At 41.6% G+C, this 11,243-nt stretch overlaps 1 long non-coding RNA gene across 1 annotated transcript; it reads right to left on the reverse strand.

Moving 5' to 3' along the window:
* Nucleotides 1–965: 965 nt before the first annotated feature.
* LOC138990416 (uncharacterized) lies at nt 966–10,264 on the reverse strand. The gene is made up of 4 exons (XR_011466510.1): nt 9,986–10,264; nt 3,105–3,180; nt 2,749–2,851; nt 966–1,109 (listed from the first exon to the last, which is right to left on the reverse strand). It is a non-coding gene; the product is annotated as an uncharacterized lncRNA (long non-coding RNA).
* Nucleotides 10,265–11,243: the final 979 nt, after the last annotated feature.

An 11,243-nucleotide genomic window follows, 5' to 3' on the forward strand; every position in this document is an offset into this window, starting at 1 on the left:
AGAGGGGCACCCCACATATGTCTTCACTGCTGTAGAAGAGGTTTTTGCTAGCTAAGGTGCATGTGTATGTACACACGCCTGTACAAGCCAATAAACAAGATGAAAAATGAAAGATAAAACTGCACAAACATAAAAGAATGAGCCTGAACAAAATCAGCTATTAGGTGATCTTATCAGTAAAACACTAGGATGGCTCTAGAGAAGGTGAAATAGCTCAGTTAAATTTACCCTGCCTTTCTTTTTATTCAATACTCAGGAACAGACACTCGTATATGTTTTCTGTACTAAAAGTAACATCTTTCCCTTCCATTCAGGCCTCTTTCTCTGCCAAGATCCCTGTAAGTAGAAAATGACAACAAATTTATGAAGGTTTCATCCAAAAGCAGAGGCCTTGGGTGGATTGTTGGAAAGATAAAGACTGTTGATTGGGGAGTTCTCTGTTCCTTTATTACTTGAGAAAAGATGGAGTAGTAATTGACATGTGGTTCTTGACAGATGTTGACAAGGGAAAAACATGTAACTGAGTCCCTTGGAGTTTCTGCAAAGGATGATTATGATGCTTGTCTCCATGTTCCATACCCTCAAGGGTACAATCAGATTTCCCCCCTTACCCTAAGTGCCACGCAGACATCCATGCAGATGTCCTAGGATGATATCAGCATCTGGCCAAAGAATAGAATTCTCTCATCTCCCATCAAGGGCATGCACAATAGAGACCACCGAACATGAAGGGAGTGCTTTGACACATTCTATTGTTAATCTCTCTTGAAATAGATTGATGGCTGTGGAGAAAGAATTCACCAAAAATATTTCCTTTTTAACGATCGGAGCTTGTACGTGGGCAGGCACCACAACAGTAAACAATTCATGCTCCAAAATTGTATCCATATTTTATTTGATAAAATAATAGGATATTAGAAGCATTAACAAATATGCTATGAGAATAACACTGTGTAAGAATTAGATTTAGAAAGGAAATACTATCTCTGTGTTCGCCAAACATCCAGATGAAAAGCTGTGCAGATGTTCCATAGGTCCAGATGTTATGTAGAGAAGGTATCTGGCAACAAATGAAACTTTTTTTGCATCCATATGTTTCTTTCTAGTTTCTTTTTGTATAGAATTGTAGGACAAAGAAAATCACAAGCATATTTTAGTTTTTAAAAATAAAGTAGAGCAAAATCTAAGAATACCATGTTTGTTCTTTTTAAGTATGTCTACAGTAGTAAACTGAAAATTCCTAGGATTTTAATGAAAGAGAATTGTTCATGATGAGCAAAATATCACACTGATCTGATTTCAGTACACCCTGCATTCTCTTCTCACATTATATTACTTTGTAAAGAGTATGGCTAAATAATAATTTGAGATTTGTTTTCCACTTATATTTTCCAGTCCTCCCCATACATTTACTCCAGCAACAGTCTCAGTCTCTGTGGGTTGTAAGCAGAGAGGAGTACATAGCAAAGTGAGAAGCACAAATAGCCCTAAGGTTTCTTAAATTTGGTTTCCAAAAACTTTTACCGCAAAGAAAGGGGTCCAGTTAATATACATAAAATATACATGCTCTTTCTTGCATACCCATTTGTACACTGATACACACACTGAAATTGAATGGTGCGCTTAGACACTATGCTATTATGACTCGATCGGTCAGCTTAGGTGGGCTTGCTGCTGCTGCTGCTAAGTCACTTCAGTCGTGTCCGACTCTGTGCGACCCCATAGATGGCAGCCCACCACGCTCTGCCGTCCCTGGGATTCTCCAGGCAAGAACACTGGAGTGGGTTGCCATTTCCTTCTCCAATGCATGAAAGTGAAAAGTGAAAGTGAAGTCAGTCACTCGTGTCCGACTCTTAGCAACCTCATGGACTACAGCCCACCAGGCTCCTCCGTCCATGGGAGTTCCAAGCAAGAATACTGGAGTGGGGTGCCATGGGCTCTAAGAACAATCAAGTGCTTTTGCAGCACAAAACTGAACGTTTATTTCTCTTTCACAAGCTATATCTGTCATGGGTTCTCTATACTGGTATCTAAGATGAAGGAGAAGCCTCTATGTGAAACACTGGCTTTTTCAAGTTAATGAGAGCAATGGTGGACCATACGATGGTTCTTAAAGTTTCTTCCTGGAAGTGGCTTGCTGCTGCTGCTGCTGAGTCGCTTCAGTCGTGTCTGACTCTGTGTGATCCCATAGACAGCAGCCCACCAGGCTCCCCCGTCCCTGGGATTCTCCAGGCAAGAACACTGGAGTGGGTTGCCATTTCCTTCTTCAATGCATGAAAGTGAAAAGTGAAAGTGAAGTCACTCAGTTGTGTCTGACTCTTAGCGACCCCATGGACAGCAGCCTACCAGGCTCCTCCATCCATGGGATTTTCCAGGCAAGAGTACTGGAGTGGGGTGCCATTGCATCATTTCTAATCACGTATCATTGGACAAAGCGAGTCATGTGGCCAAGACAGATGTCTCTGGTTAGGGAATACAATCCTGTCACTTGGAGGGGCTTCAGTGGAAAGACCCACCAGGAAGGGATGGTAAATATTTTTACCTCAATACAACTTACCATGATTATCATTTTAAGCATGCATTATGAGCTTAATTGTGTTGGTCACTGGGTTTGATATATGTCAAAATAATTATTCATTTTGGGTGTTTTCCCTTTGAAAAATTAGAAAACACTAATTCAGATAGAAAACAGAAGAACAGTCAAGCAGTTTTGGTTGTTTCCAAATAGGTGTGCAGTATTGTACTTACAATCATATAGAGAATGAGAGTAAATTCATGTTCAGAGTGGAGAACAAAGAATTGAGGAAACTGATCTTCATCTAGTCAAACTGGGAAGTCTGTGGTTTAGGACCTGTTTCAATGAGGAGGAAGTAAAAAATAATGATGACTAATATTTACATATTCTTTTACAATTTTTGTAATTCTACTTTATACTTTTAACAACCACCTGAGGGAGATATCATCACTTCCATTTAGCAATGAGGAGACTAGGCTGGGGTTAACCAATGGGTCTGTTTTCAGAATAGGTATCAGAACCAGGATTGAAGCAGTCTGCTCTCACTCTATACACTTCATGCTTTACATGTGGAAAAGAACAAGTGTACCTCGGGAGAGGCTCCAGAATGAGAAGACACACTGCAAGCAAGTCGCCTGAGCACAGTATAGGAATCTGCTGCTCTCCTGTGGAAGAACAAATGAAGGCATTACAATTGCCTGGCACATACTACCTCGAGTACATTGAAGCCCTTAGCTGGTGGTATGAGAAAAAGTACAAGAAATATTTATTGATGACCTACAAGCTAGGTGATAGAAGAGGATGGGCATAGCTGATACAGATTATGGATACAAAGAACTTACTCAGGCTTAAAAGCCAGATGTAAAACCAACTTAACTATTTAATCATCTTCCATCTCCCACACTGAACTCCCTTAGGCCAGGAGGATGTTACACGGAAAATGAGTTCCTGGTTCTCTCTGGAAAAAGATCTATGGTTCCCATAACTGGTGGAAAGGGGCCGAGCACTAGTATTGGTGAAAACGCTGCGATGCTGCTCAAATCTGGTCAGAGATGATGGTGAGCGATGCTGCAGTGATCCTGGTTTCTATGTTAGCTTAAGTCTTTTGAGAAGTGGTCACCAAGGTAAGATTAGACAGGCAAGAGAGTTATTCCATGAAAAACCTCTGAAGGATGCAGGGGAGGGAGCAGGAGTTGGGGGAGAGAGCATCAGACTGTGATGCAGGTCTGAGGCCTGTGAAGGATGGGGGAGGAAGGGGGACTGGGTAGAAAGAGTCTCAGATTGGAATGCAGTTCTGATGTGGCTTATATGTAGAATCTAAAAAAATGATACAAATGAACTTATTTACAAAACAGAAACAGACTCAGTTCAGTTCAGTTCAGTTGCTCAGTCATGTCCAACTCTTTGCGACCCCATGAATCGCAGCACGCCAGGCCTCCCTGTCCATCACCAACTCCCGGAGTTCATTCAGACTCACGTCCATCGAGTCAGTGATGCCATCCAGCCATCTCATCCTCTGTCGTCCCCTTCTCCTCACAGACATAGAAAACAAACTTACAGTTACCAAAGAAGAAAAGGAGAGGGGGGATAAATTAGGAGTTTGGGATTAAAATATACACACTCAGTTCAGTTCAGTTCAGTTCAGTTGCTCAGTCATGTCCGACTCTTTTCGACCCCATGAATATGCACACTACTGTGTATCAAATCTATCAAGGACCTACTGTACAGCATCGGCAACCATATTCAATATCTTGTAATAACTTATAATGGATAAGTATACACACACACACACACACATATATAACTGAGCTTGGGCTCCCCTGGTAGCTCAGTGGTAAAGAATTGGCCTGCAATGCAGGAGACCCAGGTTCGATCCCTGGGTCAAGAAGATCCCCTGGAGAAGGGAATGGCAACCAACTCCAGTACTCTTGCATGGAGAATCCCATGGACAGAGGAATCTGGTGGGCTACAGTCCATGGGGTCGCACAGAGTCAGACATGACAAGGAACTAAGCAGCAGCCACAGCAGAACTGAATCACTTTGCTGTAAATGAACTCAAAGTTATAAATCAATGATATTTCAATAAATTCTTTAAAAAAATGTATTTCTAGGAAACTCTTAGCCATGCTTGAGAACTTGGGGAATTTCAAAACTCAAATGATAAGTCCTAGAAACTCTGTGTCTGGTAAGAATCAGCTGGGCTGCACTGTCCTCAGTCGTCGGCTGAGAGCACCCTATGGAGTCTAGCCTCAGTGTGAAGACTGTAATGGGTCCAGAGGTGAGGACCTGGCCCAGCAGTCAGCCATGCTCCCTACAGCAGGAGATCTGCGCCACCATAGCACCCCCCGCCGCCCCCGTCTACCTGCACTGCACAAATCCATTTCTCCAATTAGGTTTAGGCAAAGTTCCTCCATGGTTCCCATGGGCCTCTCTTCATGAGGGGAAATTTACAGGGAAATTAATGGGATGGATGAGAGTTCTCATCACTGCAGTTGGTCTCAGGGCTGTAACTGGTACCCTCCATTATGCATCCTAAATCCCCCTCACTCTCAGCTACCACTGTGAAATGTCTAAGTGCCTTACCTAGTGTGTTACCTGAATCTTTATTCCTTAAATGTCTCAGGCTTCAACAATCATATGTTTTTGAGACCAAGTTGCTGCACACATGTTACCCATTTCATTTCAGTGGGGCAAGGAGGTACCAGTGGGGATCACGGGGTTCCACACTTAGGTTTCTCTGATGCTACTGTGTAAAAGCAGCCCTCTATCTGTCCTCCTGTTGATCAAGGTAAATTACCCTGCCATGATCTGCTGTGGTCACTTTTCTTTTGGCCTGCTGCTCCATGGTGGCCCCGCAACAGCCAGAGCTTGTAGTAGATTCGGTGGAACCCTTTCATTGTTCCCTGCAGAGTATTCTCTCTCTGGGACCAGTACCTCTACCCTTGTAGAGTTTATAGCTGTGGGAAGCACAAAATCCCCAGTCACTGAAAGGGCTGGAAAGCCAATCCTACTCCAGTCTCTGGTTCCAGGTATTCTTCCTGTTGAGAAAACAGCACCATTAAGCCGGTTCTGATTTAATGCACTGAATGCATCCTGAAGGATGGTCTCCTCTCCATCAAGGTGAAGATTTTGAAGACTGCTGTTTGTATGAGCAATTAGACGTGTCCTGGGTTGGCCCAGGGTGCAGAAACAGGAAGAAAAAGAGGTTACAGGCAGGCAGATTTTGACAATAGAAATAAAAATGTCATGACAAACATACAAAATTGGAGTTGGTTGTATCCAGAGGTAGACATTCTGGAATGTGAAGTCAAGTGGGCCTTAGGAAGCATCACTACAAACAAAACTAATGGAGGTGATGGAATTCCAGTGGAGCTATTTCAAATCCTAAAAGATGATGCTGTGAAAGTGCTGCACTCAATATGCCAGCAAATTTGGAAAACTCAGCAGTGGTCACAGGACTGGAAAAGGTCAGTTTTCATTCCAATCCCAAAGAAAGGCAATGCCAAAGAGTGAATGTTCAAACTACCACACAATTGCACTCATCTCACAGGCTAGTAAAGTAATGCTCAAAATTCTCCAAGCCAGGCTTCAGCAATACGTGAACCATGAACTTCCAGATGTTCAAGCTGGTTTTAGAAAAGGCAGAGGAAGCAGAGATCAAATTGCCAACATCTGCTGGATCATGGAAAAAGCAAGAGAGTTCCAAAAAAACATCTATTTCTGCTTTATTGACTATGCCAAAGCCTTTGACTGTGTGGATCACAATAAACTGTGGAAAATTCTTCAAGAGATGGGAATACCAGACCACCTGACCTGCCTCTTGAGAAACCTGTATGCAGGTCAGGAAGCAACAGTTAGAACTGGACATGGAACAACAGACTGGTTCCAAATAGGAAAAGGAGTATGTAAAGGCTGTATATTGTCACCCTGCTTATTTAACTTCTATGCAGAGTACATCATGAGAAATGCTGGGCTGGAGGAAGCACAAGCTGGAATCAAGATTGCTGGGAGAAATATCAATAACCTCAGATATGCAAATAACACTACCCTTACGGCAGAATGTGAAGAGGAATTAAAAAGCCTCTTGATGAAAGTGAAAGAGGAGAGTGAAAATGTTGGCTTAAAGCTCAACATTCAGAAAACGAAGATCATGGCATCTGGTTCCATCACTTCATGGCAGATAGATGGGAAAACAGTGGAAACAGTGGCTGACTTTATTTTTGGGGGGCTTCAAAATTGATGCAGATGGTGATTTCAGCCATGAAATTAAAAGACACTTACTCCTTGGAAGGAAAGTTATGACCAACCTAGATAGCATATTAAAAAACAGAGACATTACTTCGCCAACAAAGGTCCATCTAGTCAAGGCTATGGTTTTTCCAGCAGTCATGTATGGATGTGAGGGTAGGACTATAAAGAAAGCTGAGCGCTGAAGAATTGATGCTTTTGAACTGTAGTGTTGGAGAAGACTCTTGAGTGTCCCGTGGACTGCAAGGAGGTCCAACCAGTCCATCCTAAAGGAGAGCAGTCCTGGGTGTTCATTGGAAGGACTGATGCTGAAGCTGAAACTCCAGTACTTTGGTCACCTCATGCGAAGAGTTGACTCATTGGAAAAGACCCTGATGCTGGGAGGGATTGAGGGCAGGAGGAGAAGGGGACAACAGGGGATGAGATGGCTGGATGGCATCACCGGCTCAATGGACAAGAGTGTGAGTGAACTCCGGGAGTTGGTGATGGACAGGGAGGCCTGACGTGCTGCAGTCCATTGGGTTGCAAAGAGTCAGACACGACTGAGCAACTGAACTGAACTGAAAGGTAGTGAGTGTTCAGTGAAGGGTTGAACATTGGAGGGTCTAACAAGAGGCTACTTGACTAAACTTTAGGGGTGTTTTCGAGAGAATTCATTGACTAGAAGTGGAACTGTTCCCTAGAAATAATCTAAGGGAGCAGTACAGCACAGTGGAAAGGACACAGGTTTAAACCAAAACCTAATAGCAAAATCAGCTTTGTCAAATCACATCATTTCTCCTCTATAAATGGGAATAATAACTATCTACCTTGCAGGGTTTTGTGAAGCTCTAATATGATAAAAAAAAATGTGTCTAATAGAATGTCTAGCACATAACAGTGTTCAATGAAATTTCTTATTATCCTCTGATTTTATGTAGTTAAACCTTATGAAGCAGCCAACATCTGACCTTTATAATCTATAAAAATGGTAATTGCATGTATTTAAACTGATATAATTAACAAACTGTTAAAAGAGATATATTAAAATCTATTTCTAAAATGTCTAAGGTTCTAAGATTCAAATTTAGAATCTGTTATTTACAAATTTTTTGATATCTAATTATTACCTATTACTTAATCATAAAAAAGCATAGCATGATGATTTAGAGATGAGGTATTTTTTGTTTTTTTGGTTCCATGAAGTTCCAAGTGATTAGGCTGACCTCTGATTTATGGTTCATACCTTGGGTGCAAAATGGTTGTATTAGATAGAATTCCAGAATTCACGTGGCCTGGAAGCCTATGTCACAAATATTGGGTAGGGGAGAATGTATGGCTTAGCATATATTAAGATATAATAAGTCATTATATCTTCCATACCCTAGTCATATGCTCTGACAATTCTAGCAGATTACCAAGGAGAAATTAGGCAGATATGGTAACTGATGCTCTTTTTGTTAACTTGCTCTCTGGGAGCAGCTGAGAACAAGAAGGGGAAATAATTGATATTTCTATAAATCAGAGAATCTCTGTAGGTTGTGTCATAGTTTTTGAAAGTGCTGGAGCCTTAGTATTTGTTCTTCACCATAGTTTAGAATTGCAATTTTCTATTATAAGTACTTTCTGCTACTGAAGTCACATGGGTCCTCTTGAGGCACATTCATAGGTATATTTTAAGGCAGCCTATTTTCTGACATAAGTAAGTGTTTGGTACTTTAATTATAACCCATCAACAAAGACCATCTATTTACCTGTCTGTTGATCAAGATTTCTAAATTATGGAGGGTGGAGAAATATAAGTGCCAGCTGTGCTTAAAAGAAATAATAATTTACTTATGCAAGAAAATTATAGAGTATACATAATAAGTTATGATGAGTAATGCTCTAGTAAACCAATTGGATATATCAGTTATACGATTATTCTAGAACATTATATTTCTAACCACTCATATTAAAACAAACCAAAATATTCCACACCTCAATACTTTGGGGGGAGGTAGGGGAAGCACAATCAGTAAAAGAAAAAAAAAAGCCCTTACCTGCAAAAGTGACTACTGTAATAATAACTAATAACAAACTCATGGATTAAATGATAATTTATATTACTTCAGCACAGTATCACTGTTACTGCAATGATTCCTTTGTACATAGAATGGCAAAACAAAAGCAGATTTTCTTGTGATAAATACTTAGATACAGGTGTGAAAACTAAAGAGTTTTTGTCCCAGCACAACTGAGCAGATTAAGCCTAAAACAATGTTTTAAAAATTACCCTGTAAATCCAAACAAAGATTAGTACAAAGTTCTATAAATCAACATCAAGGTCAAAGCCTACTTGTAGGAAAATAAATGCCAGAAAACCAGAAACAGTGTAGCCACTCGTCAATCTAGGAACAAAGCAGACGGTTAAAGTCGGAAGTCACATAAGTAACCAAAAGAGCCAAGGTCCAAACCACAAGGCAGAAGTTATGAGAATAACACACCGGGCTCCAGCCCCTCCACTGGAACGGCAGCCAAGCATGGGTGCCTCCTTACAGAACCCAAAGGGCAGCTGCTGAAACAATAGAGCTTTTCTGTTTCCTGCCCTTTAAAATGGCAACAGAAGATAATTAATGCTCTGTGTCTCTCTGGCATGGTCTGATCAGAGGCAAGCATGGGCTGATTGAGAGTTTGTCCAACAAGATTGGAGGACAGTCTGACTCCCTGGAGGTCATTGTCGTGGAGCATGAGGAGGCAGACAAGTCAGAGGAAGTCAGACAGACTGAGCGCTCCTAAACTAACCTACCTTGGCCAGGTGACTTTTTCTGCATTAGGTCAGGACAGGAGGAAGAGAACAAGTAATTTCAATTGTTCTACATGGCAAGTGTGACTTCTTTCAAGCCACATTTCCTGTATTATGTCTGCTGCGGCTGCTAAGTCACTTCAGTCGTGTCCGACTCTGTGCGACCCCAGAGACGGCAGCCCACCAGGCTCCCCCATCCCTGGGGTTTTCCAGGCAAGAACACTGGACTGGGTTGCCATTTCCTTTTCCAATGCATGGAAGTGAAAGTGAAGTCACTCAAGGCATTAAGAACTGGAATTCAATTGTCTCCAGGGAAGTAGAAATTTGGGCCTGTTGACCTCCTTGATTCAAACCAATGGGAGAGAAACAGCAAGTGAAGGGGGGGAAATGGCTTCGCTGGGTAGTTTGTAATTTTGAAAGACTCCAAAATCCATGTCTACATTATATTAGGAACTCACCTGCTTTGCCTTGACCCCTCCTCCTCCTGATTTCCCACTCCTCTTCTTACCATTGGCAGAGTGTAAAAGAAAGGCTGAGAGGTGTCCAGTTCACTGTCCTGGAAAACTAAAAATACACACTCCAGAGCCCCAGTTAGTGGGCGCCCCGCAGATCAGCAAGTGGAGAGTCTAACATTCCCCTTGAGGGATGGGATTAGGCTAATAATCTTCTCTAACAGGAAGCTTTATTTTTCTGATACTGTCTAAATTTTCCTCTTCCTACTTCCTGTTGCTGCTCACTTCCACGGTTATCACTGTCTGCCCTATAAAACAATAACACCCTCATCAACGTTCTATTTTGAGACCTGGTTTAGTCAGTCTATATAGTCAGTTCCTTTATATTTAGCTCCTCTTAACTTTCTCCCATTAGTCATTCCCTTAGTCATTTTTGTTTGGTTGATTGGTCTTCAGTTTACAATGCTTGGCCTAAGAATGCAAACAGCATTTCCAGGGATAGCTCATATGAGTGGGGTCAGATACTTCAGTCTATAGATTGGCTTCACATATTTCTTAGAAACTGATCTAATCTTTCCTTCTTTTTCAACCCATGTCTCCCTTAGCCTCACACAGTTCTGAGTTCCTTCTGTCATTGTTACTCTCCCTACTGGGAGAATAATTTCTAAATATGTTATAATCCCTAAAACCAAGTACCATGCCTGGCACATCATTGGAAATCAAGATATACTTGATATATGAATGTACAAATGTTTTAAACATTACTGATATGAATTATTTCTAAATTATTTTTTTCTGGAGTTAGGCAATATCTCTATTTTCTATTTTTTTCTGTAATACCTTTAGTGATTTACTTCAATTTATATATGTCATTAATTAGACTGCTGCTGCTGCTAAGTCTCTTCAGCCTTGTCCGACTCCGTGCGACCCCATAGATGGCAGCCCACCAGGCTCCCCGTCCCTGGGATTCTCCAGGCAAGAACACTGGAGTGGGTTGCCATTTCCTTCTCCAACGCATGAAAGTGAAAAGTGAAAGTGAAGTCACCCAGTCGTGTCCGACTCTTCTCGACCCCATGCTCCTCTGTCCATGGGATTTTCCAGGCAAGAGTACTGGAGTGGGGTGCCATGGCCTTCTCCACATTAATTAGACTATTAGATTACAATTTCATTCTGTATAAGAATTTTCATGCATAGTTTTGCATAAAATTTGTTGAGCCACATGCCTGGAAGTGATTCTTGCCATAGGACTCCTGGCCTGGTAAAT

This window comes from Bos mutus, chromosome 2, assembly GCF_027580195.1.
Source record: "Bos mutus isolate GX-2022 chromosome 2, NWIPB_WYAK_1.1, whole genome shotgun sequence".
Taxonomy (NCBI): domain Eukaryota; kingdom Metazoa; phylum Chordata; class Mammalia; order Artiodactyla; family Bovidae; genus Bos; species Bos mutus.